This window comes from Lissotriton vulgaris, chromosome 2_1 (genome assembly GCF_964263255.1).
Source record: "Lissotriton vulgaris chromosome 2_1, aLisVul1.2, whole genome shotgun sequence".
NCBI lineage: Eukaryota > Metazoa > Chordata > Amphibia > Caudata > Salamandridae > Lissotriton > Lissotriton vulgaris.
The window spans coordinates 123,923,707-123,951,246 of record NC_141687.1 but is presented as its reverse complement, the minus strand read 5'-3'; the positions used below and the strand labels follow the sequence as shown (position 1 = coordinate 123,951,246).

At 46.0% G+C, this 27,540-nt stretch overlaps 1 protein-coding gene across 3 annotated transcripts in view; it reads right to left on the bottom strand.

Moving 5' to 3' along the window:
* The window catches only part of CUX1 (cut like homeobox 1), a 1,218,817-nt gene that overhangs the window by 1,174,633 nt on the left and 16,644 nt on the right, over positions 1 to 27,540 (bottom strand). The gene's annotated exons all lie outside the window — the stretch shown is intronic.

Sequence of the window (27,540 nt, the reverse complement as noted above, 5' to 3'; positions counted from 1 at the left end):
TTCAAATACAGAGGTCAAATGTCAGGCTATGTCTTCTGACAAATTGAAAGGAGTACAAGACAGGAAAAAGCAGAGTTGATTATCAGCTAGCAAGTGATATGGTAACGATACGGGGCAGTCCAAATGGAGGCCTTCCGAATTCTTTCTTTTGGTGATGTAGGATTATTAACAGGTTAGTTAGTGCCTTTGAATAGGCATGTCTGTCTAAATCCTCATTCTGTGGTGTTTATGTGTGGGGTACTTTCAGATCATTGTTTCAGGATCTCCACACAAGTTACAATTATCTCAAGTAGTTTCAGAGTTCAGGTACCCCACATAACATGCTTCCATAAGTAGGGAAGTCCATCGACAGCTATGCCTATCATCTACCTACAGAGGACTTGAACAATGTGGTATTGTTTACTCCTGACATCTGGATTGCTGGTGAACCGCTATGAAATGCAGTAAATACTCCTTCAGGACCAGATACTAAGCTGGGATAAACTCCCTCCTCCAGGTTTAAAGTTGCCCAACCACCACAAGAGGCTTAACTGGAGGTGCTAATCTAGCCAGGAAAAAGGCCATCTAACTTTTAAAAGGGTTTTTGCTGGATGGCAACTCTTCTAGCAGTTGATGTACAAAGAGATGCTCTTTTTCCCAGCCTTCCTCCTTTGCTCCCAATCTTGCTAGTTGCCATGTTCTGTACTTTTATTTTGGCACTTTTCCTCCCTGGCTCTTCAATCATTCGAGGTCTTACTAGCTGGACATATACCCAATACCCTCACCCATTGTTTTCCAATCAATAGTATGTATGTAAGAACAAGCATTTACCATGCAACAGTCTCACCTTTGCAAAAGTTAGAGCTATTGGCATTGTAAATGAAACTTTTTATTTAGGTGTTTGTTTTGAAAACAGATAAATGGCATTGTCATTTACAATGCCAATCGCTTAATCTCTAGCAAATGCCAGATATATTGCATTTGCGCACACACACTCTTACCCAAAATAGTATACAAATGGGTTTACAATGGACATCTAGCAACACTACTAGTGCCTTAAATGGGGGAGGGGGCGTGCGTGCGTCCGTCTGTCTGTCCGTCCACTAGCAACAAAGGCGGTAGACGGAACTCAGTAAATTAGGCCAATTTCCAGCCACATCACGCTATAGTAGAGCTAACAATTTGAGGGGTGGTATGGGAGATTCCTTAAAATGGGGAGGCTTCTGCATAGAAGACAAGTTTGTCGGAGAAAATCTATTGATTTTGCAGTACCTGGTTTGAGATGGGTGGGTTAAGACAAGTTTGGGGGAGGGGGGTAGGCAGCGGATAAAGCACGGGGGCTCACCGGTGGGAAGCACGCATTGTTGTTGTTCTTCCATGGCATGGCTGTCGCTTCACACACCGTACACAAGGAGCAACCACCAGTGCCGCCACAAGAGCCTCTGCAGCACCGCTGCTCACTGTAGCCGGTATCCACAGGGGTCCCAGTGCCTGCTTCACTCCGAAGTAGAAAATAGACTATCATCAGAAGCAGCAGTGGCTTGACTTCAGTCAAAATGTCGCTCCGTTTGCGTCACTTTGGCAGCCATCTTGAAAGGTGTCTGTGGCTCTTGCCCACGTCTGGGGTGTCATAATGGATGCCATCTTGAATTCAGCGTTTGAAGATTGTCCCACTGTTGGCATCACAAAGTGGCTCGTCTCAAGAAGGGAATTTGGTGGGTATGTGTAAGTGTCCTTCTCTCTGGCACATGAACCGCCCTAGGATACTAGGTTGAGACAAACGCCTATCTTGGAAAGTGTTTATAAGAACAATCAAATGAAAAAAAACAATGGCTGCAGTTGGTTTTCTTCTTGTAGCGACCATGTTTACATAAGACTCCAATTCTTCATGAAGAAAAATCTTTAGTTCCATTAGGGACACGAGGCAAAGTTATGCATGCCCTTCTCTGCTTTTATACATTAGCAGCCATGTAAATATAGCAAACAAAATTGACAAAAGGGTGCAGTGGGACAAATACTTCAGTACCCATAGTGCAAAGAGAAACAAGCACTCGCCATGACGCAAGTTTTCTCTTTTAGCCTGTCCTTTTCAGACTGGGCTCCCGGACTTCCTGCTGACTTAAAAGGTTCCTTATCTTCTTTATGGGGCCATCTAGACCCATGAAGAAGATAAGGAACCTTTAACTTCAGCAGTAAGTCAAGGAACCCAATCTGAAAAGGACAGGGACTAAAGAGAAAGGAGAACGTCACTAGGACCTCTTCTCCAATGGCTGGCCACCGTTTAGGAGGCCAGCCAATGGAGAAAAGGGGCGGGGCTTAACCCTCGCTAGTGAAGTTCTCTCAAAAACAAAATCCCGCGAGCTCGACTGCGCATGTGCGCAGTACGCCACGCAAGACCTTAAAAAGAATCTCGTGGGTTTTGGTGGAATCTTTACTGCAGGTGACGTTGTGGCTCCGTTTAGTAGTATGGACTACTTTGGTTCCAACAGATGGTTTGTTTCCCCTATCTGATTGGTCACTCATTCAAAGCCTCATCTTTGCTCACATCACAAGGAATCTTATCCCTCTTTAGGTGAGGTTTTGTTCGACAACCTATAATGGTCAGTGACTTGTGGTGGTACAGCTGGAGCACACAGGGTCTTTCTGTAAGACGAATAATTATGTCATAGGGGTTCGCCTAGTCCTTAATTGCTAACAATTTTCATTTCATGTCAGTGGTTTTACCTGAACTGTTCATGGCTTCTTTGAGAGCCCTCCAGAACAATTCTACTGTAGTACATGTAGGTGAGGTTTAGGAGATTTCCCAGGAGGTTGCCACAAAACCACAGACATCCTTCCATACCTTTGCACATCACTGCTAGGGATTCTAAAGTGATGAAGGTTTGCAGGTAAAGAATACATTTTCTGGTACTTTGGGAACACATTTACGAGATCAGCTGTAGAGCCCTTTATGTCCAAAGTCTGGTCTATCGTTGGTTCACAGTTGGGTCTATTGCAATGGTATTCATTAAAAATGACTGGAATAAGAAAGACCATATTATGATTTATGGATTGCTTGAATTAGTATCTGCCAATGGCATTTACTCTTAGTCTTGATACAGAATAACGTAGTGAGCCAAAAGACCCGAACAGCATATTGCTGATTAGATCCAACAAAGGCGAAACATATCTGAGTGCCTTCCATTCCAGTTAAAGAATGCAGTAATTGCCTCGAGGTGGCAGGGCTATTTCATGGAACAACTTAATTTGAATTAGAGGTTGGAGTTATGTCTCAGAGATAGGAGCAACCCAATCACCATTGCCAGAAACAAGGAACAACTGGCTCGGAAGTAATTAGAATTACCAGTAAGTAATCTTGATATTTTCAGGCATTTGCGCAAGACAATTCAAATAGCACTGCTGCGTAAATAAGACATTTCACAGCCACTAGCCAGGCCCTTCAACAGCTTAATTAGAGTTCCGACCTGTTATGCCCACTATCGGAAATTAATGACAGTTTATCTCCCACATTGGGTAACACTACCTTTCTCAAACTGTGAGCATCTCACCAATGGCAAAGCAAATCATAGCCACTATAATCCTACAGCATAACCCACTTGCTAGGACCTCTGCAAGGAAATCAGAAATTGGAAAACCACAAAAACTGAGATTACCAATGTGACAGTGGACAACAAATTCAAATTAAATAACTTTATTTAGCCAAAAAGGCCATAAAAATCAAGCAATCAGTAAACATAATAGATTTACAAGAAAACAAAATCTAAAAATACAACAAATTAAAAACACCATAAAAAATTACAATAAAAGTCAGCAAAATGAACAGAAAAACCGAGCAATTTCTTTAAAAGTGATACAAGCCAATGTATAATTCTTTTCTCAATAGTAGACACTAATGAACACATACTCACTAAAAACTATGATATAGGCAGCACGGCTAAATAAGTCAACTTAAAATTGCTTGCCTTAAAGGTGATAATAAAATTATATACTAAATAAGTAAAAATAGCGCATAAAGTGACAAAAGTGCAGGCTAAATTATGCAGAGACTTAGAACCTTAGGCTACGTCAGGAAATGCCACCATAAAGTGCTTAAAAGACCATAAGGCAGATTACATGCTAATTAGATTTCCTGAAAACATGCAGGAATATCTCTATACCCACAACAAAAATCTCTAGATAGGGTCCGCTACGTTAAAGTCCGCTACGTTAATGTGAAACATGGGGATTAACTTGCTATTACAGTATCCAAAAGTTAACACTAAGGCTGAGGGAATCCATTCTTCACCCACGGCTGAGAATTTAATTACATATGGCTGATCTGTTTCCTACTGTCGGTTGCTTTCTGTATGAATCAGGCACCTATCAGACACGTATTTGAGTCCCACAAAGAACATAAAAATGATGATGCATTAATGTTTTTTGGTTTTTTTTTTGGTAAACCTTTTTATTGGATTTCCCATTTTATACATGTCATACATTAATCATATTTAACTGCAGTACTTTTACAAGTAATTAGTACCATTATCATGACCAATAGTAGCGTGGTACTTCATCAAGTGTTTGGCCGATTGATTAAGGGAGTGGTGGCCTCCCAATCATCTCCGCCAGAGGGTCTAGGGGGCAACGAAGAAGCGGTCATTGGTATGAGTACCGCAATTCTCCGACCCGTATGACAGTCTCTAGTCCATAGTCTCTTGCAAAGGGTGTTGTTAAATGGTAATCCAGGTTCTGAACTGAACTAGGGGATTCATAACTCGGGGAGTGAGGGGTCAGGGGGAATGGGGACGCATAAGGTGGGGGCAAGGGTGGTGGAGCTCCGTGTTAATTCACTAGCTTTGGACACTTTTCCCAATCCTGACCGATGGTGCGAATCCTGGACGGTGGCTTAGTGGGGAGCTGGTGGGACGGGGTTGGGTGGGGGGACACGTGCGTGGAAGGGTTAGGAAGCGCTTGATTCTGGTTTGCCTGCAAGCCCTGAGTGGGGTCAGTACCAACAGGGTGTACTTGCTTAAAGTCATGCATAAGCGTTGCCATGATGCATCAATGTTATGTGCTATAATGAAGGATTGGAGTAACATTTCCCAATACTAGTATAAAAACTATAAACCAGAATAAAATGCAAAGTGGATTGAGACAATGTACCATCACACAGGCATTTTACTCTCTCCCCCAGTGATTGCCTCATTTTAGGGAAAGCCATCAGGACATGGGCTATGCGCAATCGTAAATATGCCTGGACATAGCGGTATTGGATGTTGGTTGTGAGAGAAATAGTCTTATTAATATATTGTTTTCTCTTCTGTATCCTTTACATTAATTTGTTCAGAGGATAAACATTTTCATCTAGTTTAGCTAAGTGAAGTTGGGTTCATGAAACAATTGGTGGCCCATAATTGGATGAACAGGGGCCCCTCCAGTCAGTTCTGAGCACTGCGGTGAAAGAGCCAGCATGGATCCCCTACATATCACGAAGTTAGCAACTCAATAATGGACCCGGTTTCTTGAGTCGGCAAAAGTGGGGGAGTAGCCGAGTGACCCAGACACAAGGTGACTGACCCATGCTTCATCCCAAAGAACTACTGAGAAGTCAGCTATTGGGTAATGGTAGCAAACAGATAAATGAAACACAGTGGCACTGATAAAGGGAACAATGGGGATTAGTTGCCCCAAGAAGCAGGTTCTATCTCAGTTCAGGAGGTTGGGTCCTCCGAGGTAGGCCATTTGAAGTTGCCAGGGTTTGTTAGGATTTAAGAGTGCCTAAGATTAATTTTAATAATGGGTCAAATATTTAGAAAATGTAATAGGTTAGACCAGAATCAGCCTACGCCACACGAAGGGTCTCCAGCCCATGAAATAAAGGTTTCTACATAAACAGATTTATTTTTCATTCAATGGCAAAGGACAATATTTATTAGCAATCCTCTTTGGAGGGAATCTTTGTTTTACCAAAAATTTATTATTGAAGACACTGGATGAAGATGAGATTGGCACGGTTTAATTGATTCATTGACTAGGAGACATATGCAAGACAACTAAGGTGTGCAAAACAGGTGAAGGGAGTGGTACGTAATACATTGAAACGGGAGCTACAGGAACTGACAGGTCAATAGTGTGCAGAACAGTAAGGAATACTGTTGTGTGTATAGTTTTCTGGCGCCACAACAGGAGGGTGAAGCAGATCCAATAATAGAGGAACATTATTAGTCCATGATGCCTTGATAGAAGGCCTCTAGGACTAAGGCAGGCAATGAAGGGACAGAGAATGCGGTCAAAAAAAAGAAAAGTAAAGTAGGATCAGGAAAAACGTGAGTGGCACAAGTCGAAGGGCAACACCCCAAAGATACAGAGATGAAGGGAATTAGTCCGACATTTGCTACAAAGTGGAGATGATTCAGTACTAGTTGAATTGGATGAAAGAACAATGAATGGGGTTGTGCATGAGATGGTAGATTTGAGATATCTAGCACATATTGTAGCAGGGATTCTGCACCTACACAGAACTGTGCATAGAGACTTAGAACCTTAGTGAATTAGGGTGTGCCAAAACTCACCTTAGTATCCAAAATCCCCTACCAGACTAGCAATCAGTGTCTCATTGGTACTAACAAAACCCCAATGATTTAGACAACCCAGAACATGGACTTAGAACACCTCAGGTAACATGGAACACATGAACACTCTTTTGTTATACTAACATATCAATCCAGAACGAGGAGTCAATGAGGACACGTGCAAGTTTGAAATGTTTATTTCTAATGCAGTGTTCTCATACGCAGTATCTTAGCGAATACAAGCAAACATATTATAAAGATCAAGCTTAAAAACATAGTTACTATTCCATAAAATACAAACGGAGAAAGTTGTTAAAATGCTAAAGGAAACAGGTCTAAATAGATCCTCAGTTTACCCTCCCTAGCTAGTGTATTATATTATATCTACAGAAGGTCTCTTTGGGTTTCGAAGGGCGGGCCCATACCTTTAGGTTCAGTGGAAATGGATCACATCATCTCCTACACCAACACTCTGCATACGGATATTCATCAAGTGTGTGTCTCCTGCCTTACGCAGTGCAATATCATTCGCGCCTAAAAACAAAGTTGGCCACAGCTGCATCCATATTATGTCTACTCTGTGCGCTGATCAATCCAAACAATAAGCGCTGTGTTGATAAAACCTTAAAGGCCTCGGCACCCACAGTACAGACATAGCTTACCAAGCAAGACTGATATTATAAGCAAACAGGTTATTCTCGTGTAAAGCAAAATACCTAAGTAGGCAAAAAGCATTAATAACAAAATGTGTTGTGTGCAGAGGTAGAAGGAAAGGAAAAGTGGCGTTCAAAACTCTAACTAACACATGCCAACTTAACACAGTGCAAAGGCGAAACCCATACACTTTCTTTGCTCAAAGACTCCCTAGTGAGAACAAGCAATTAGTAGCATCATGGGTCACTGAATTAACAAATGACTGTGTGGAGCTGAGTAAAGGAGGATGGGATAGGGAATAAGTTAAGAATTGGATAGTTGACTCATATCCAAAGATACAGGGATGGAGGGATCAGGCAGACTAATAAGAACAAGAGATTAAGGAAGGTAAAAGTAAGTAAAAGGAGAATAGATTGAAAATTTAAAAAACAGACATATGTTACTGGTGACCTGACCAGAGCCGGTCGCTCCACCCGCCGCGTGGCCCACCCTCAGTGTGCCCGGTCTCCGTTGCTGCCACTGCTGCCCGTTAGTATCTACCTCACTGTTGCCCCTGATCTCGCCGTACCTGTATTTCTATTAGTTTGCCAGTAACTGTATTGTATTATATTGTGCCTGCTCTTGTATTCTCTCGCCCTATGTCTCGCCTCACTGCTATGCCTGTATCTGTATTAGTTTGCCAGTAACTGTTTTGTGCCAGTATTTGTCCTCTCTCGTCCTCCGTTGTGTCCCTGATTGCGTTTGTGTGACCCCATCGCTGTTTCCTCTCCCGCTGCACTTCGCCGCTCCAAGCCGCTGCTTCCCCGCGGCCCCACCTCCGTCCCCTCCAGCATCACAGCACCGCTCCCCTCCCCACTCGCCAACCCGCTCCCGCCTCCCAGCTGCTCCTCCCTCTCTCCGCCCCCCCCACTCTCCATTTATGGCAGAGTCCGCGCAGCGGTCACATGCAGCGGGTGTGCCAATGGTGCGCCGAAGGCAAGTCCGTCTGCGCCCGGACCGCGCCCAGCGCCAGGAACCCTGGCCCCCGCAGACGCAATCCCACCCGCCGGACGTACGACTCTGCCACCCTCAATGCACTCAACACCGGCCGAACCCCCGGCTGCCACTGAGCCACCCCAGGACGGGCCCACGGATCCTTCACCTGCCAACCCTGCAAGTTCTCCTGCATCCGGACCTGCACCGCACCCGCCAAGCCGAGCACCAACAGCAACCACCTGAAGAGCATCCTGCTCAGCACCCGCTCCGTCCACAGACACGCCGTGGAACTATGGACCCTGCTAGATGCCACATCCCCAGACGTCGCCTTCCTCACGGAAACCTGGATGAACGCTTCCTCAGCACCCGACATCGCCATCGCCATCCCGGACACAAGATCACCCGGAAGTACCGCGCCAACCAGACAGGAGGAGCCATCGCCATCGTCCACAAGAACACCATCCGAATCACGACCAATTCCGACGAGACCCTCACAGCCGCCGAACATCTTCACTTCCAGATACACACCGACCCCAAACCACACTCAGAGGCACCCTCATCTACAGACCCCCAGGACCCCGCACTCAATTCAGCGAAGACATAGCAGACTTCATCAGCCCACACGCACTCCCCTCCGCTGACTACATCCTCCTAGGGGATCTCAACTTCCACCTGGAGAACAACAACGACAACACCACCACCACCACCACCACCCTGCTGGACAACCTCGCCAACCTCTGACTCAAGCAACTGGTGAACACCCCCACCCACTACGCCGGACACACGCTTGACCCAGTCTTCTCTCCCAGCATGTACATCTCCTTCAGCCACTCCACCGGACTCCACTGGACAGACCACAGCTGCGTCCACTTTAGCTTCAGAAGGACCACGACTCACCACCACCCGCAACAGGTTCCCCGCAGGAGCTGGAACAAGATCACCACCGACCAGCTCACCACATCACTAAACCAGAACCCCCAGCCAGATCAATGGACCCCAAACAAGCAGCCAACAATCTCACACAGTGGATCACCAACTGCGCTGACGACCTCGCACCCCTGAAAAACCATCCCAGCAGGCCCGGAAGCAAGAAAGCCTCCTGGTTCAACAACGACCTCAAGAACTCCAAGAAAAACTGCCGTACCCTCGAGAAAGCCTGGCGAAAAAACCCGACTACAGACAACATGACCGCCCTCAAGCACGCCACCCGCGATCACCACCAGCTGATCCACACCACCAAGAAGTCAGCATTCAAGGATCGACTAGACAACAACGCACACAACAGCAAGGAACTCTTCAGCATTGTCAAAGAGCTCTCCAACCCCAGCGCCGGAAACAACGACATCGCTCCCTCACAAGACCTCTGCGACTCACTCGCCTCGTTTTTCCACAGCAAGATCGCAGACATACACAACAGCTTTGCGAACAGACCTCGCACCCAATCACAGAACCAACGCCCCCCCCACCACCACCCTCCACGCCTGGACCCCGGTCAGCACAGAAGACACCATCCACACGAACACCATCCACTCCGGATCGCCAACCGTCCCATGCCCACACCACGTCTTCAACAAGGCCGACTCAGTCATCGCACCCCAACTTCGGGACATCATCAACTGCTCCTTCAACACTGCCACCTTCCCGGAGAGCTGGAAACTTGCAGAACTCAGCGCCCTCCTGAAGAAACCATCAGCACACACCACCGACCTCAAGAACTACCACCCCATCTCGCTCCTCCCGTTCCCTGCCAAAGTCATCGAGAAGACCGTCAGACAGCTTGCCGCCTTCCTCGAGACGAACGGATCCCTCGACCACTCGCAGTCCGGCTTCCGAGCCAACCACAGCACCGAGACGGCCCTCATCGCAGCCACTGACGACATCCGAGCCCTGCTCGACAACTGGGAAACAGCGGCCCTCATCCTCCTGGACCTCTCCCCAGCGTTCGACACGGTCTGCCACCGCACCCTAGTACAACGCCTCTGCAACGTCGGAATCCAAGCGAAGGCACTGGAGTGGATCATCTCGTTCCTCGCCGGAAGAACCCAGAGAGTCCGCCTCCCCCCGTTCAGATCCGAGGCCACCGAAGTCATCTGCGGCATACCACAAGGATCATCACTCAGCCCCACCCTCTTCAACGTCTACATGAGCCCCCTCAGCGCCATCGCACGCCAACACAACCTCAACATCATCTCCTACACCGACGACACCCAGCTGATCCTCTCCCTCACCAATGACCCCGCCTCCGCCAGAAACAACCTACACGAAGGGATGTAAGACGTAGCCGAGTGGATGAAGAACAGCCACCTGAAACTAAACTCAGACAAGACGGAAGTTCTCATCCTGGGATTATCACCCTCTGCCTGGGACGACTCCTGGTGGCCCCCTGCCCTGGGCAGCGCACCCAAACCAACGGACCACGCACGCAACCTGGGATTCATCCTGGACTCCTCCCTCGCGATGACCAGACAAGTCAACGCCGTCTCATCATCGTGTTTTAACAACCTACGCATGCTCCGAAAGATCTTCCGTTGGATCCCCACCGAAACCAGGAAGACTGTCACCCAGGCACTCATCACTAGCCGACTGGACTACGGAAACACCCTCTACACCGGAACCACAGCCAAACTGCAGAAAAGACTCCAACGCATCCAGAACGCCTCCGCACGACTCCTCCTGGACATCCCCCGACACAGCCACATCTCCGGACACCTGAGACCTGCACTGGCTCCCCGTCAGCAAGAGAATCACGTCCCGTCTCCTCACCCACGCACACAAGGCCCTCCACGACCTGGGCCCAAGGTACCTCAACAACTGCCTGACCCTCTACACTCCCACCCACCAGCTACGATCAACCAGCCACGCCCTCGCCGCCGTTCCACGCATTCGAAGAGCCACCATGGGAGGAAGATCCTTCTCCTACCTGGCAGCCAAGACCTGGTACTCCCTCCCCATCCACCTCCGTCTTACCCAAGACCACCTCTCCTTCAGGAGGAAACTCAAGACCTGGCTGTTCGAGCAGTAGCGGACCCCTCTCCCCCAAGCGCCTCGAGACCCTCCGGGTGAGTAGCGCGCTATACAAATTCGTGATTGATTGACTGGTCAGGCGGTTACAGAGAACACTCTGTCTGGTGATGCAACTTCTGTAAACACACTTGGTCCACTGATAGTTCCAGAGTCTGAGACTACCCTATGAGGAATGTCCCGAGTAAGGCAGCTTACAAGTTTCATTATGTTTTTACCCAATGGACAAAGATGAACTTGCACACTGTAGTAATCACACTTCAATTGTGATTGTAGAAGTTGTTTATTCAGGTTATACAAGATACAGCTTGACAGTAACCTCCAGCTTACAAAAGCTCTTTTTTAGAATCCCCTGTGATGTCACCACCAACATCATCAAAATTCCATCTTAAAGAAGACATTACCACATCTCCCCCTCATACAATAATACAATTGATAAAATAAAAGAACACAATTTTATTACCATGAGTATAGCAAAAGATACAACTCTAAAATATATATAAATGCAACGACAATATAATAATATACATCATAAAAATAACAAACATCAATACCATCCAATAACATTTGATCTGAAGAGTGAGGATTGATCTTACATAAACTACCCACACTCCAAACTTTTCCGTTATCCAACTTCACAACAGTGCCCATCACCTTGACCACTCTCCGAGGTTGGGAATATTTGCTCTCTCTTTAACTGACAAACCCTGCTTTTCTCACAACAACCCAATCACCACTTTCTATTTCCACAACACTTACTCCTTTCATCATAATTTTCTTTGTTATGTTCGTGAGAAACCTTGATTCTTTCAGAAATACCCAAATTTGATTCTTCTTTCTCAACCATATGGGAGACTCTTTAGTGGCAGGTTCCCTTCCTTTCAAAGCAATGAAAGGAGAAATCCCAGTGACAGAATGGGAAGTCACTCGATGCGCCCACATCATCTTGTTCAACTCATCTCTCTAAACCAATCCATTTGCCAAAGAAAACTGACTATTGTCCATAATTATCCTGTTCACTCTTTCCACCAAACCGTTAGCCTGCGGTCTAAACAATGCTACTTTAACATGTTCAATTCCTAAATCCTCAAGAAATTTCTTCATCACGGAAGACACTAATTGTACCCCATTATCAGTAACCTAGGGATCCCTTCCTCCAGAAAAACTTCTTTAAGAAACTCAATCACCTTCACAGACGTAATATTCTCAACTTGGTTAAAGGTAAACCATTTACTATGATAGTCTACTAGAACTATTAAAAATCTGCTTCTGATTCCAAGTCTTTCCACTGGACCTAAGAAATCCAAGGCTAATTTCACCCACGGACGATCATGAACTTCCACACACCCCATTGGCGGTTCACGAATCACCTTGCATTTTTCGAAATTCCTACAAGCATAACAATCCCTGATTACTTCCTCCACATCTTTGTCCATCTCAGGCCACCAGAAACTACGTCTCAACCTTCTCTTACTCATGCTCCTTCCTAGGTGTCCCTCATGTACCAATCTCATCAATTTTCCCCTTAGCATCTTAGGAGGAACTATTCGATTACACCTCAAAACTCTTTCAGATAAGATACTTAGCTGATCCTTCACTTTGACATACTGCTTCAATTCACTCATGCTCGAAGTATCCTTTCAACCATCAGTTATAGCACACTTCAAAGCTTCATACAATACATCTCCCTCCAATGCTTCATTCCAATCTTCATTTCTCAAAGCCAATTCTCCTTCGTTGGAACTAGACTTCGTATCCACTTCAACAGAAAAGGAAACACTCTCCTCTTCAATCGGCATCAGAGATAAACAGTCTGCCACAATATTTTTCCTACCCCTCACAAAGTCAATCGTGAAATTCATATCCATGACAGACAAAAGCCACCTAGAGATACGAGGAGTTACATTTCCTTCTAGTCCCTTACCACCACCTTTAAAAACATACAGAAGTGGCTTATGATCCGTTCTGAGCATGAATGGTAATCCCCAAACATAAAACTTAAAGCAACAAGCTAAGGCCTCCTTTTCTATTGCTGAATAGGATTTCTCTGCACCTTGTAGAGGCCGCAACGCATAACCTATTATTTTCTCTTCAATATCCACATATTGTGTCAATATGGCACCCAATCACACATTGCTAGCGTCTGTCATCAACAGTTTTCCTATTGACCTCAAAATGGCTCAAAGTAGGTGCACTTACCAAAGACTTCTTAATTTTGTCAAAAGCCAATTCACAAGCTTCGCTCCATTCAAATTCTATTCCTTTTTTCAATAATGCCCTCATTGGTTCAACTATATCGGAAAAATTAGATACAAATTTAGAGCAGTATTCGGCCAGGCCTAGAAACGACCTTAATAAATCTTTGTTCACAGGCCTCGGAGCATCAACAACAGCTTTCACAATGCTATTCTTTGGTTTGATTCCACTACCAGAAATCTTCTGTCCTAAATAATTCACCTGTTACTTCCTTAGTTGACACTTCTCTTTCTTTATAGTCATGCCATGCTCAGCAATCCTCTTCAACACTTCATTCAAAAGCTCATCATGCTTCTCAAAAGACTCACCCACAACAAGAATGTCATACTGAAAACACAATATCTTCTCCATCCCTTTAAAAATATTGTGCATGATCCTTTGAAATACCGCTGAAGCGGAAGCTAACCCGGAAGGCATACGACAATATCTAAAAGCACCCAAAGGCGTAACGAAAGATGTTAAGGCTCTTGACTCTGGATGTAAGTTTACTTGATGGTAAGCAGCAGACATATCCAATACAGAAAAAACTTTACCTCCACTCATTGCACTCAACATCTCCCCAATATTAGGAAGGGTTGCTGATCCACCCAGAAGTTTCTATTTAGATCTCTAAGATCGATGCATAAGCGAATCTTGTTCCCTTCCTTGGGTACAACAACAATGGGGGCAAGCCATTCTGAGGCTTCAATTGGCTCAATGATCTTACATTCCAGTAACTTATTAATCTTCTCTCATAAGCAATGGAATGGGTCTTACTTTATGTACCACTGGCACTGCATTCAGTTTCAAAATGATCTTATGCGTAAAACCTTTTAACAGACCTAACTTATCAGTAAACACATTAGGAAATGAAGACATCAATTTTTCACCCCAATCCATATCAATATTTTGCACTCTTTCCACGATCATGACTGGTTCTTGGCTGTTGGGATTAAGCATTATATTTAGGTCCTTTTGATGGCGCCATCCCAATAAATTGGAACCATCTTCTGATATGTACACTCTCCCATGCACAGCATTCCCCTTAAAAACAATATCACTCCACAGCATACCAATAATGTTTATTCTCTTACCCCCATATCCGACTGCTTTTATATCGGATAGCATCAAATTACTTATACTTCCATTCATCGGATTCTCAAAAACAGCTTTAGCTAGAATGGTAAAAAGGCCACCAGAGTCAACTAGTACCTTAACCGTTGTATTACCTAAAACAATATCACAATGTGGTTTCTCTCATTCTCGTCGCCATGAAAAGTGTAGTAATCACACTTAATTGTTGTTTGTAGAAGTTGTTTATTCAGGTTATACAAGATACAGCTTGTCAGTAACCTCCAGTTTACAACAGCTCTTCTTTACAATCCCCCGTGATGTCACCACCACCATCATCAAAATTCCATCTTAAAGAAGACATTACTACATACACTTTAACTAAAGATTTTCCTAATTTACAAGAAAGCCCTGACGAATGGTATTTAAAAGGGTGAACATGTATTGAAATTAGGTGATCTGACATGGAAAGATCTTTAAACTATGCTTTCCATAACTATACCTTCAAAACTGTGGGCTAAGGTAAAAACTGATAAAGAGGTGCAGTGGCCAAAAAAAGAACCAGATAGACAAGAAGACTGTTTCATTTCCCAGGAAACTTTGGACCTGCAGCAAAGGGTTCTAGAATGTCTCAATTAACTGGTACCTCATAAATGTATTGACCAGAATAAAATATTCCGAGTAGTTCTAAAAAAAATACACAAAAAAAATGTTTTAAATAAAAAAAGGAGGATGAATCAGTTTATTGCTACTATGAGAAGATGAGGAAGTTTAAGGCACAGAGTGGAAGGGATATAGATGACCTTGGTTCTACTTCTACCTTCTTCGCGTCCCATTCAGGGCTCCCGTCGAGTCCAATAAATAGGACACAGGACACCTATGGTGAGGTCCGTTATGAAGCATAGGGTGCACCAGAGGGGAAATGGGAGAAAAGGTGAATGCATTGTCAGTTGACCAGATGGGTCCTTATGTTCAAGGAGAAATGTATGGTCATAATGTAAAGTACCTAAGAGACACTGGTGCCACTTACTCGCCAATACTAGCTAAAACTGCTCCCCACTTACCCTCTTGGAGATGATTAACAGCTCTGTAGGGATTTCAACTGTTGCCATTACAAGTCATATTAGTCAACCTGTGACGTTTACCATTGGTCAAATTAACGACAAACATTTTGTGGTTTCTAACAAAAGTACCTTTACTTTGTTGGGTACGGATGTATTGAGAAAGATCAATGCTGTCATAATATGTACAAAGGAGGGTGTTTTCTTTGAATACAGTGATGATTATCCATTTAAAACTCAAATGCACGTACATCATACTGAAGTTGAATATGATGTTTTGCTTTTTTTAACCCCTTCGATGCTTGTGACAGAACCATTCCGTCATCAGTCACGGTTGGGCTGTGCTGATGACGGAATGGTTCCGTCACGACCACACCCATTTCAATGAGGGGCAGCACAGGAGGGGAATTCCATTAGCAGCGATGGAGTTAACCGGATATTGTTAAAAACAATTCAACAGTTGATGTCTGGGCTTTATACAAATATGATGGAAGAAGAATATTGAGCCTATGAAGGAAAATGTTGTGTTGCAGCGAGTTCCACAGTACCATATTTCAAGGGAAAGAGAGATGGGTTTGGACTGGTTAAAGAGGAAGTCCTAGTAGAGACAAAGGGGATTTTCCCGGTGCGTAAACGAAGTAAGGACTCCTAAAAGCCTGATGTGTGGAGTCTTATGCACGATCTTCGCAAGATTAACATGATTGTACAGCCCAGATTTCCTGTGGTGCCAAACCCCAATACCATACCCTCTTCAGCCACTCATTTTTCAGTCATATATGTTACAAATGTATTCTTCTCCATTCCCCTACACCCAGATAGTCAATATTTATTTTCCTTTGCCTTAAAGGGGGGGAAGGGGGCAGTTTTTCTTGGATGGGGACTCCAAGAGTATACAGAATCTCCTTCCATATAGTCACAAATATTAAACACTGACCTTGAGCAACTTGTTTTGGAACCCAGGGAAGCATTGATTCAATACATAGATAATCCTATAGCAGCTGATACGGTAGAACTGTGTACGTGTAGTGAGCTACTATAAATTTGCGTAACTTGTTATGTTATGTTAATAATATTTCTATAGCCCACAGCTGCCCCAGCAAAGGGACGTCCCGGCGCTTCTGGATGGGAATCCAGACACAACACAACAGAAAGATGGAAGGTGCACACTAGACAGAATTCTAAGAGGGATGGGGAAACAGATGCGTTTTGATGGCTTTCCTGAATTTCAACAGCTCATCAATTTCGCGGATGTGGAACGGTAAAGAATTCCACAGCTTCGCAGCCAGGACTCGGAAGGAACGTCCTCCCGCTCTGCATAATCTAAATCGCGGAACCACAGCCAAGTTTTGGCCCATGGATCTCAGAGGGCGCAGGAGACCATAAGGCTTCAAGAAATTGTCAAGAATAGGGGGGGAAACAATCTTGAGAATCTTAAACGACAAGCATAGTGCCTTAAAATGAATCCTCTGTGCCACCGGCAGCCAATGAAGGGAGCGGATGGTACTCTCAGCAGAGCAGAACCTCGGTAGCCCTACCAGGGCTCTGGCGGCAGCGTTCTGAATACGTTGCATCCGCGTGATTTCAGCCTGGTTGGCACCCAGCAGTAGTGAGCTGGCATAATCAAGCCGTGATAATATCGATGCTTGAATAACCAACTGCCTGGTTGAGGCATCAAAGAATCTCAAGATAGGTCTCAGCCCTAGTAAGATGCCAAAACAGGTGGCCGCTACTTTTTTCGTGTGGTCACAAAAGTTGAGTGCAGGGTCAAGCCAAACCCCCAAGTTCTTTACCTCTGTCACTGCGGTAGGGGTAACACCGAGGTCAGGGGGCCACCACTTATCATCCCAAAGATCCGCTCGCTTACCCACTATCATGACCTCCGTTTTTTTGGCGTTAAGCTGGAGTTCATCCAGCTGGCCACTGCCAGGAGTCCTTCCTGCAATCTGGGAGCATCACGGTCGGAGACCACACTAAGGGTTACCGCCAGCTGTGTGTCGTCAGCGTAAGAGGCCATGGTTAGACCCCAATGCTTGACGACATCAGCCAGCGGCCTCACATAAAGATTGAATGATGTGGGGCTCAAAGACGAACCCTGAGGCACATACATCTGGTAGTTTCTCACTAATAAGATCATGCAGTTCTGCATGGTGCTTCGGTAGGGATCTAATGTTCAGATTCTAAACCGTAAGACCTTGAGGGACCAGAGGTCTACTACGGAGGGAGTAGACCGGGGAGAGCTCTCTAAGAGCGCGAATAGGGATGGGGGCAGTAAGGGACAATATCGAGCAAGTACAGGTATACGGGCCACAGAGGGGACTAACCGACTCCTGAAGGCAGCGAGGAATGAAATGACGAATACCGAGAGTAAACATACCTCGGCATCATGAACAGATGGGGACCTTACCGACAGAGTACCGCCACGCCTGACGCCTCCTTAACGCTGACGGGCGCAGACGGGCAGGACTCTGGCACGACTCAGGCGCAGGGAAGGCGCACCGCTGCGCATCACCGCTGTGCGCTGAGTAGTGCGCCTTAAGTAGGCGGATCTCAAGTGTCAGGAGCGCTAGAATGCTCAGAAATGGCACCCTGCAGTGTCCCCTTCGCTCCCAATATGGCGAGCGTAAAGTCAGACCCCCCGGGACCGGACCTGCTCGAGCAGCGGTGTAATCCAATTACTGTGCAGGTAAGTGGGCAGGAGAGAACACAGCTAAAAACAGGGCAAATATAAAATAAAAGTAAAACAAATAGCAAACAGGACGTTTTAAAAATGAGAACGCGTGCACAGCAGCGCTAGCAGCGTGAGATGTGAGGTTACCTGTCCAGGCTTAGCCCCCGAATACCAACGCCTTAAGTAGGCGGATCTCAAGTGTCAGGAGCGCTAGAACGCTCAGAAATGGCGCCCTGCAGTGTCCCCTTCGCTTTCAATATGGCGAGCGTAAAGTCAGACCCCCGGGACCGGACCCGCTCGAGCAGCGGTGTAATCCAATTACTGTGCAGGTAAGTGGGCAGGAGAGAAAAACAGGGCAAATATAAAATAAAAGTAAAACAAATAGCAAACAGGACGTTTTAAAAACGAGAACGCGTGCACAGCAGCGCGAGATGTGAGGTTACCTGTCCATCTTATCATCCCCTGGTCACAAAGCATCCCCAAAGAAATTACAGTTTTGGAAAAAAACGAGGGTCCTATTTGGGCCACCTGATTTCTAAAGGGGGAATGAATGTATTACCTGAAGGTATGTGTGCAATATTGCATAACCCTGCTACCAGGACACAATATGAAGTATGTTCATTTGTAGGAATGGCAGGTTATTACAGGTAGTGGATACCAAATTTCTCCCTCATTTCTAAACCTTTACAAGACCCATCAGACAAGGATGTTACTGACTCTGTCCCCTGGATGCAGATACATCTGGAAAGGTTTCACACAACTAAAAAGGCTCTCAGTGAGCCTCCAGCATTAGTGGTTTCAGATTCCAATAAAAGGTTTCCCTTCTTTACACAGGAGCTAAAAGGATGTGCTCTTGCAGTACTCGCACAGAAACACGGGGTCTTAAGATACCCTGTGAATATTGGTCTGCAATATTAGACAGTGAAGAAAGAGCACTTCCCAGATGTCCAAGGGCGGAAGTACAAAGTGATAGTTTGATTTTAGGAAATACATTGAATATGCATGTACCTCCCTCTGTTGATACATAACTGAATAAAACATGTAAACTGAATTTAACTAATACCAAACTGATTAGGTATGAACAGATTCTATTTTCACCTGACAATATTACTTTGCATTGTTATATACTTCTTTGAACCCAGCCACATTGATGCCTTTGTCCATGCAGGATCAAATTACAGAATTAATTGTATTTTGGTGACAGAGCAACAAACTAAAGGCAGAATTGATGTGTCAGACAAAGCTACACCAGTATCATCATGCTCCGTATAGAGACAATGTTGCAATACAATTGATGAATGTAGAATATAAATACATTAACGTTTCAGATTGCTGGATACGCTGCCCAGGCTTAACGTAAAAAGGAATGTCGGACCAACTAGGAGAGCCACTATCTTACCTGCACTTTTACTTTCAGCGGGGAGTTTCAATTTGGTTTTGTAACGCTGTGAGTGAAGACAGAATTAAAACTAGTTGGTATGGGGGCGTGGCTAGCAGCCGAGCATGGCGGCAGCCTAAAAGAGGAGCTCCGTAGACCGGACGGCCTCTCCTAATATCCGACCACTTATCCGTGCAGATAAGAAGCTCCAACTGAGGGTTCCGAAGCCTAGGACCGGGCGGGACCCAGGGCAGCGATTTCGAAGTCTGTCCGACACTGGAAACGGAAAATACGTCGAGACGACACTGAGGCCTGGTCGGCCATAAGAAGCCGGGACATGTCCTGAACTATCGCCCGACAAGAGACGTGGGAGGCTCGGTTCATCCCCACCGGAAATGCACGACCGCAATCCGGAGAGTGGCTCATGAGCTCGGAAGCGGCAAGACTTGTTCAAACTGTCTTCGTTAGCCTCGACTACATTTAAGGAACCGATCTCCAAGCGATCAGGAGAAAGTTCCTCCAGGCGGCAGACAGGTGAAACCGAAACCTAAGGAGAAGGACTGGTCCGCCATCTTTGTGCATAATACTCAACGAGTCGACTGCCTTTGAACTCCGTCGCCTCACCATCGAGATCGACTTTGGAGAGTGGGACCTCTGGCCTAATAGCACCGGCACCTGACCCGCTGAAGGAATCATAAACCAAGGACTGATCATGCGGGGGGGGGGGGAAGGAGGCCCGCTATACACATAAAGAGACAGGTGTTGACCACTAACACACCATACCTCCGCGACACCCCGAACGACTGGGACTGTGAGGCTTCTAGGGTACGAAGGGGTAAGAATGGCTGGAAAGAACGCAAGAGGGGGCGCCAAGCAGACCCGAATTAATCAGTTTGCCAGTGGTGGGGCTTCGTCCTCCCAGTCGGCCCCAGCCGGCAACATGGCGGAAGGGGCGAACACACAAAAAACGACATTGGACGATGTCATGAAGACACTAACTCAAGTACAGGCCACGGTGGGCTCAATCTCTACTGAGATCACTTTGATCCGTGCCGACTTCCAGAAAATGTCTGAGAAAGTGAAATCGATGGAAGTGGTCACGAAGTCCCTAGAGGAGGAAGTCTCTGAGCTCCAAACGGAGATGCAAAAACTGGCGATAGAGAACAGAACATTGCGTGAAAAGCTGGACGATCAGGAAGGTCGCTCAAGACGGAACAACATACGAATTCTTGGCGTACCAGAATCCGATGGTGTTAGAACAACTGATCTCTACGTGGAGGACCTAATTGAAAAAGAGCTCCAACCCAAGGGATTGTCTGCCTTTTTCTCTGTGGAAAGAGCACATCGAGTGCCGGGGGGTAAACCTAAGCAGGGAGCGACGCCGAGACCCATCTTGGCTCGTCTTTTAAACTTCCGGGACAGAGACGCCATTTTGCAGGCGGCTAGGGCAGCGGTTCCCAAACTGTGCGCCGCGACGCCCCAGTGCGCCGTTAGAACTTGCCAGGGGCGCCACGCACGTCTTGGGAACGTGGAAAAGGTAATGTGCAAAGTGTGTAAATTAACTGAGTGTCTTCTATTAGGGTCGGGGTTTAACAGTGTCTTGTTTATTCCGCTATGTAAAGAGGTCGTGCTGCCGTGGATGAGTGTTTTTGAGGGGGCACGCATGGTCCTGTGAATGTCACTACTTAATTACTGTCTGTCTCTTGGCCCGCAGAAACCGGATGATTAACATTTCCCAGCGAGGAGAGATCGCACTGCCTGGGACTCCCCGTGAACTTTGACCAGAGTCAGCTAAGGGCAGAAAGACATTAGGCCCAGGCACGAAAATAAAAGTGCGTCACTAAGTGACATGCTTACAAATTGTACAAGGTTTCACGCAGACAAGTCGTACACGTTTTGCAAGAATAGAAAACGTAATGAATGATCATTGCTATGTTTGTTTCAATGACAGGCAAATCAACAGAGAAAACCATGGCTCAGACACACTTCAATTCCTGCATGCTTCTGCAGCCCGTGACCCTCCTTCCCAACCTGGCCAAACAAAACATAGCTCAAGTGTTGAATAGCTGACCTGGCAAACTAAATTAGAAAAGCAGCCTTTGCATTAATCTCATTACATTTTCGATTGGTCAATACAATCGCTTTATTTTCTCCTTTCTAGCACAGGGTGGATAGCAACTTTTGTATTCTACTGTTCCAATGTTCCTTATGTGACTGCAAGCACTAAAATATGCACATTGCAAGTCTGGCACAGGTAAAAATGAGAGCCTTTAAAGGTCTGATACAGAGGAGTGTATGGTTGAGGGCCAAGGCCATTTTCACATCTTTTTTGCTTGATTTTGCTGGGGAGAAAGTAAGTGTCACTCAGTCGTTGAATGTCACTCATAATTACTCAGAAATTAGGAAAATATCATACATAAGCAATCAAACCTTGGCAGCTATGTAACTGTCTGCAGCCCCGAGAACCAGTGCATCATATGTGCGGAACCCTGCTCCCTTCTCCCACTGGCTGAATACACTCACACTTAGGCGGGACCACTGGCGCTGCGGCGAGAACGGGCTTGGATTGGGACTTCAAAACTGATCGACGGAGGTTCATCAGCCTTATCTTTGCAGGACTTAGAATTGTCTGCAGAGAACGGCTCATGCCCCTGAGTGCCTCTGTGTAGGCTGTGCGCGAAGGGCATGTGCAGCAGCAAAGAAGGTTGCAACGCAGGACCGAGCACAGAAGAGGCACTCCTTGAGGTGTGAACCCCCCTCGAGCCAGCGACTTACCGACTAGGTGAGTGCACTCAGATGCCCTGAACACTTTACCCATTTCGAATCACTGGCAGGTGCACATAACACTTCTTTGTGCCAGTGTTTTATACTCCTGCTTGAAGCCAGCATCGTTGCTAACTGCTTCTAGGTACTGAGCCGAGGCTGGGCTTACATTACCCCACCCGAATAAAAAAGTGACATAATGGGGAGCCGAGGCCAACAGCCAATGGGTCAAGGGAGCCGTGGGTCAAAAAAGTTTGGGAACCACTGGGCTAGGGTGTCCCCTCCGGTGAAGATCCTTAACTCCACCCTGGCCTTTTTCCCGGACTATACGGCGGAAGTTGCGCGCCTTAGAAGGACATTTCTGGAGGTCAAGAAGGAATTGAGGGTGAGAGAGATCCCTTACTCCATGCTTTTTCCGGCTCGACTGAGGGTGATATTAGACAATAAAACGTGGTTCTTTGACACTCCTGACCTTGCGAGAGACTGGCTTGATGGATAGAGATCGGCGACACAACCTCGTAGATCCAACAGATCGAAAAAGGACAAAAACGTGGGACTCCCAGAGGGCTCACAGACGTCTCACAGGACGGAAGAAGACAACTCACAAGACGAAGATGCGGTGGAGGAAGGCGTCAGCAAGGGACTCTAATCTTCATAAAGGACATACCAATTTTGTTTCTTTGTTTTGCATTCTGCCTGGGGGCCAGCTACAGGACACTGGGCTGAGGACTTCCAAGGAGTGTATGTGGGGCCGCCGGCTCCGGAGACTCTTCACCCCCACGAGCAAGTATTTGGTGTGGGGAAGGGGACAGGCACTCTGCTAAGTTGGGGAGGCGGGCAGTTCTGAGTCCGTATAGCAGGGGGGCAGGTTTTTCGTTTTGTTTGACTCAGGGAAATAATAAGCGACACGGCGAACTGAAAGATTACAGGGGTATGTACCGAGTACTATGGCACGCAGATGTTGAAATGTAAAGACTAAACTTGATAGGTGTGCATGGCACGCGATTCACAATCTACTCCTCAACATGAGAACATAAGCACAGGTCCGATACCTCCACTACAAGTGATGTCCTGGAATGTGAGAGGTCTTGGGGATAAGATAAAGAGAGGGCTGGTCTTGCAGGGTATTAAGAGCCTGAATCCAGATCTAATCCTTCTTCAGGAGCACACCTGGTGGGAACGGCGAGCAAGGCATTGGACAGAAGGGGATACAGTATGGTGGTACACTCGGACTTTACCTCCGGGTCTCGTGGAACGGGTATACTAATGAAAAAGGCATCTCGCTTCATACTGCATTCCACGAGAACCGATGAGTATGGCCGCTTTGCTGTGGCGATTGGACAATGGGAGGGCAAGCCACTTAACGTGGTCTCGGTATACATTCCACCGGCGCTGCACGCGACCACTCTACCCGAGTTAAGGAAATTACTGTTAGATCTCCCGGAAGGTGACCTAGTGGTGGGGGGAGACTTCAACGCAGTGGCACATAACACGCAGGATAGGTACCCGGCCAGAACACACGAGTCTGGTCCGTCCCGCTTTCAAGAATTCATCGATGCCCACGGGTTGGTAGACGTTTGGCGGCACTTTTACCCTGAGGACCGGAAATACACTTATTACTCAGCAACTCACAATAGTCTGTCCCGCATAGACTACTTTCTTACATTGGGGGACGGTCAACTTACAATTAGTGATGTGCAGATTAGGCCCAGGGGTGTTTCAGATCATTCTCCCCTAACACTGAACATCTCATGCTCTGGGAGGGTACGCAGAAGACTATATCCAATTTATCCGGGGTATATCAAGGTACCACATGTACGGAAAGAACTGAAAAAGGCGACCCGGCACTATTTTGCCGAGAATACTGGTTCGGTATCCTCCCCCACTACTCTATGGGAAGCATACAAAACAGTTTTGAGAGGGCACAAGCGCATGCAGCAGCAGGAGTTGCGGGACCTAGAATTGGACCTGGAGGCAGCAAACATAGCCCACATGGAACACCCGACGGAGGAAACACTACACACACTTACACTAAGCCAACAAGCCCACACTGATCATATCCGCCTACAAACGATGGAGAATATAACAGCAACGGCGAATAGAATATATGATATAGGTGACAAGGCCAGTAAACTGCTGGCCTGGTTAGATAAGAGAAAAGAAGGTAGCAGGACCATACTACAATTGGCAGACCGAAGTGGGACACTACACTCGCCGGAAATAATTGATCTCCTCGCAGATCATTTTCAAGAGGTGTACACTCCTGAAAGGGAAGTTACGGAGGCTGCTGCGACGCTGGCCCTCCAACCGGTTCGCACCCCAACCCTGCCTCAAGATGCAGTGGAGGAACTGGAGGCAGACCTGACAGTACAAGAGGTTCAGGCAGCAATTAACACTTCACACAGGAAAAGCAGTGGGCCCCAACGGGATCCCGATTGAATGGTATCAAACGATGTCTGACACACTAAGTGAGCCACTATTGGCGATGTTCAAGGATAGCTTGGAGCAGGGGGTACTGCCCCTGGATCAGCGGTTAGCCACTATAGTTGCCATCCCGAAACCGGGTAAGCCACCAGCGGACTGTACCTTATACCGACCAATCTCGCTACTCAATGCGGAAGCCAAGATACTGGCAAAGATATTGGCTACCAGATTAATGCCCCACCTTTCCCTCTTGATCCATCCAGACCAATCTGGCTTTATGCCTCATAGGAGTACGGCACTTAACCTCCGAAGAGTCCATGGCGCACTGGCGCGGGCCCCCCTATTGACAGAACCAGCGGTCATTCTCTCGCTGGACGCCAAGATGGCGTTCGATTTAGTGGAGTGGCCATACCTTCTCGCAGTTCTAGCGCATATGGGTTTCGGCCCAAAATTCATAGCGTGGATAAAACTCTTATATACAGAACCTGTAGCACATGTGACGGCAAATGGCCACGTTTCACGTGACATGTCATTGGCTAGAGGAACGAGGCAGGGCTGCCCGCTCTCCCCTCTGCTGTTTGCGTTAGTTCTGGAACCATTAGCGACTATCATTAGAGACACTCCTTTGTTAAAGGGGGTAAGTTGGGGGGGATCACTGGGAGGACAGAGTCTCCCTTTATGCTGATGATATGTTGATATACTTGTCTGATCCGGCTGCAGGTATTCCTATATTACTTGACCTGTGTAATGCACATGGTGTTTACTCCGGCTACACCATAAATTGGTCAAAATCGATTATATATGAACTGAAGGGTCCTCTGCCGCATATACCCAGCGAATGCCAATTGACCATAGCACACCCCTCGTTTAAATATCTAGGCATTTATGTTACCCGAGACGCCTCGCACTACTTTACGCAAAATTTGTTACCTCCACTCACTCGTTTAAAGGCGGATGCAAGATACTGGGCGAATTTACCACTGACGCTTCTGGGCAGGGCGGCTTTATTTAAGATGAAGGCACTTCCGCGTTTTTTATATATATTAGAGAATACACCGACCCTTGTCCCACCCTCGTATTTTAGGAAGGGGACAGCAGTCCTTTCAGGTTTGCTATGGGGAGAGCGCCCGGCTCGAGTGGCTCACATAAAACTTAACCGTGGATGGTATGACGGTGGGATAGCACTGCCAAATTTACAGTTATACTACTGGGCGTCCCACCTTAAGGTGATAAACCAGTGGATCCACGCATCACAAGACGACCCGGCATGTATGGCTGACAGAACCCAATTAGGAACACACAGCCTATTGGCACCACTATATAACAAACGTCTATTGACAAAATTGGTAGGCCCGACAAAGCACACGATCATACTTTGGCATAAGGTGCAGGCTAGATTAAAATGGGGGGATGTTCTAACCAAACTCACACCCCTGTGGGATACTAAAGCATTGGGATGTCTGAGACATAGCAAAGGATTTACCCAATGGGACAATATAGGAATCTCCACAGTAGGAGACCTATGGACGAGTACTGGTGTGATCCCATTCTCACTCTACAGCAACAGTATGACCTAGGGTCCACTGAGACATATAGGTATATACAGATCAGACACGCATTGATGACGGCTATAGAGCCGCGGACCAAAGTCCCTGAATTATCTCCATTAGAAGACCGCCTGCTCACTGATTATATGCAAACAGGAGCTACATCACTCACTTATCGAAAACTGTTATATAATCTACCGGACCCACTAATTAAATTACGGGATAAATGGGAGACGGAGTTAGGAGAAATGGATGAAACAGACTGGAATGCCGCACTGGCATCCCCGAGAGAGGCCGGAGTATCGGCCCGATTCCGCCTAGTACAATTCAAAATACTCCATAGGGTCTATTACACTAGAACCGCTTTGTGTAGGATACACAGGGCGCAGCATCCGAATTGTCTGAGAGGCTGTGGAGAGGAAGGAACACTCCTACACACACTTTGGGGATGTCCGGTCATTAGCGAATACTGGAGGCGAATTATGAGGACCATTTCACAAACACTGGAAGTCTCAATTACACCAGACCCGAGGGTTTGCTTATTGAATGTGTGGGGGAGGACGGATCTACCTAGACATGGGCAACAGTGGGTGGTGATAGGAGCGATGGTGGCCAAGCGCGACATAGCACAACAAGCATTTGCAATGCAATAGGTCTCGCATTATTTAAGTTTGAGCTATTAGCATTGTAAATGGCAATTGTTTTTTGCTTTATGCTATATTTTTTTTTTTACATAAAAAGCTTCATATAAAATATGTTTTATTAAAGTTATTTATGCAGTATCTAAATTTTGTTTGCATAAAACAGTATAATAATATCTTAGTAAAAAAGTCAAATATTTTAATGGAAATTCACCAAACGTTCATTTATGTGTTGGTTTTGAAAATAGCTAAATTAATAGCTTTGTCATTTACAATGCCAATAGTTATAACTTTCGCAAATGTGACACCTATAGCATTTGTAATGCAACATTTGTATTTACGTGACTTAGATGTATTGATATTACAAATAACAATGGCTTTTAATTTTTTTTAATACTTAATAAAAGTGATTGTAATTTATAATGGCAATAGCTTAAACTTTTGTAAATAACTTTTGTGAAGATTATGTTCAGTGTATTTTATTGTAACAAAATCCAAGAACAGAAGTGAAATATTAACATCTTTTTGTGACATTTGTAATAAAGCTTGAAACATTGAGAGAACATATTTGT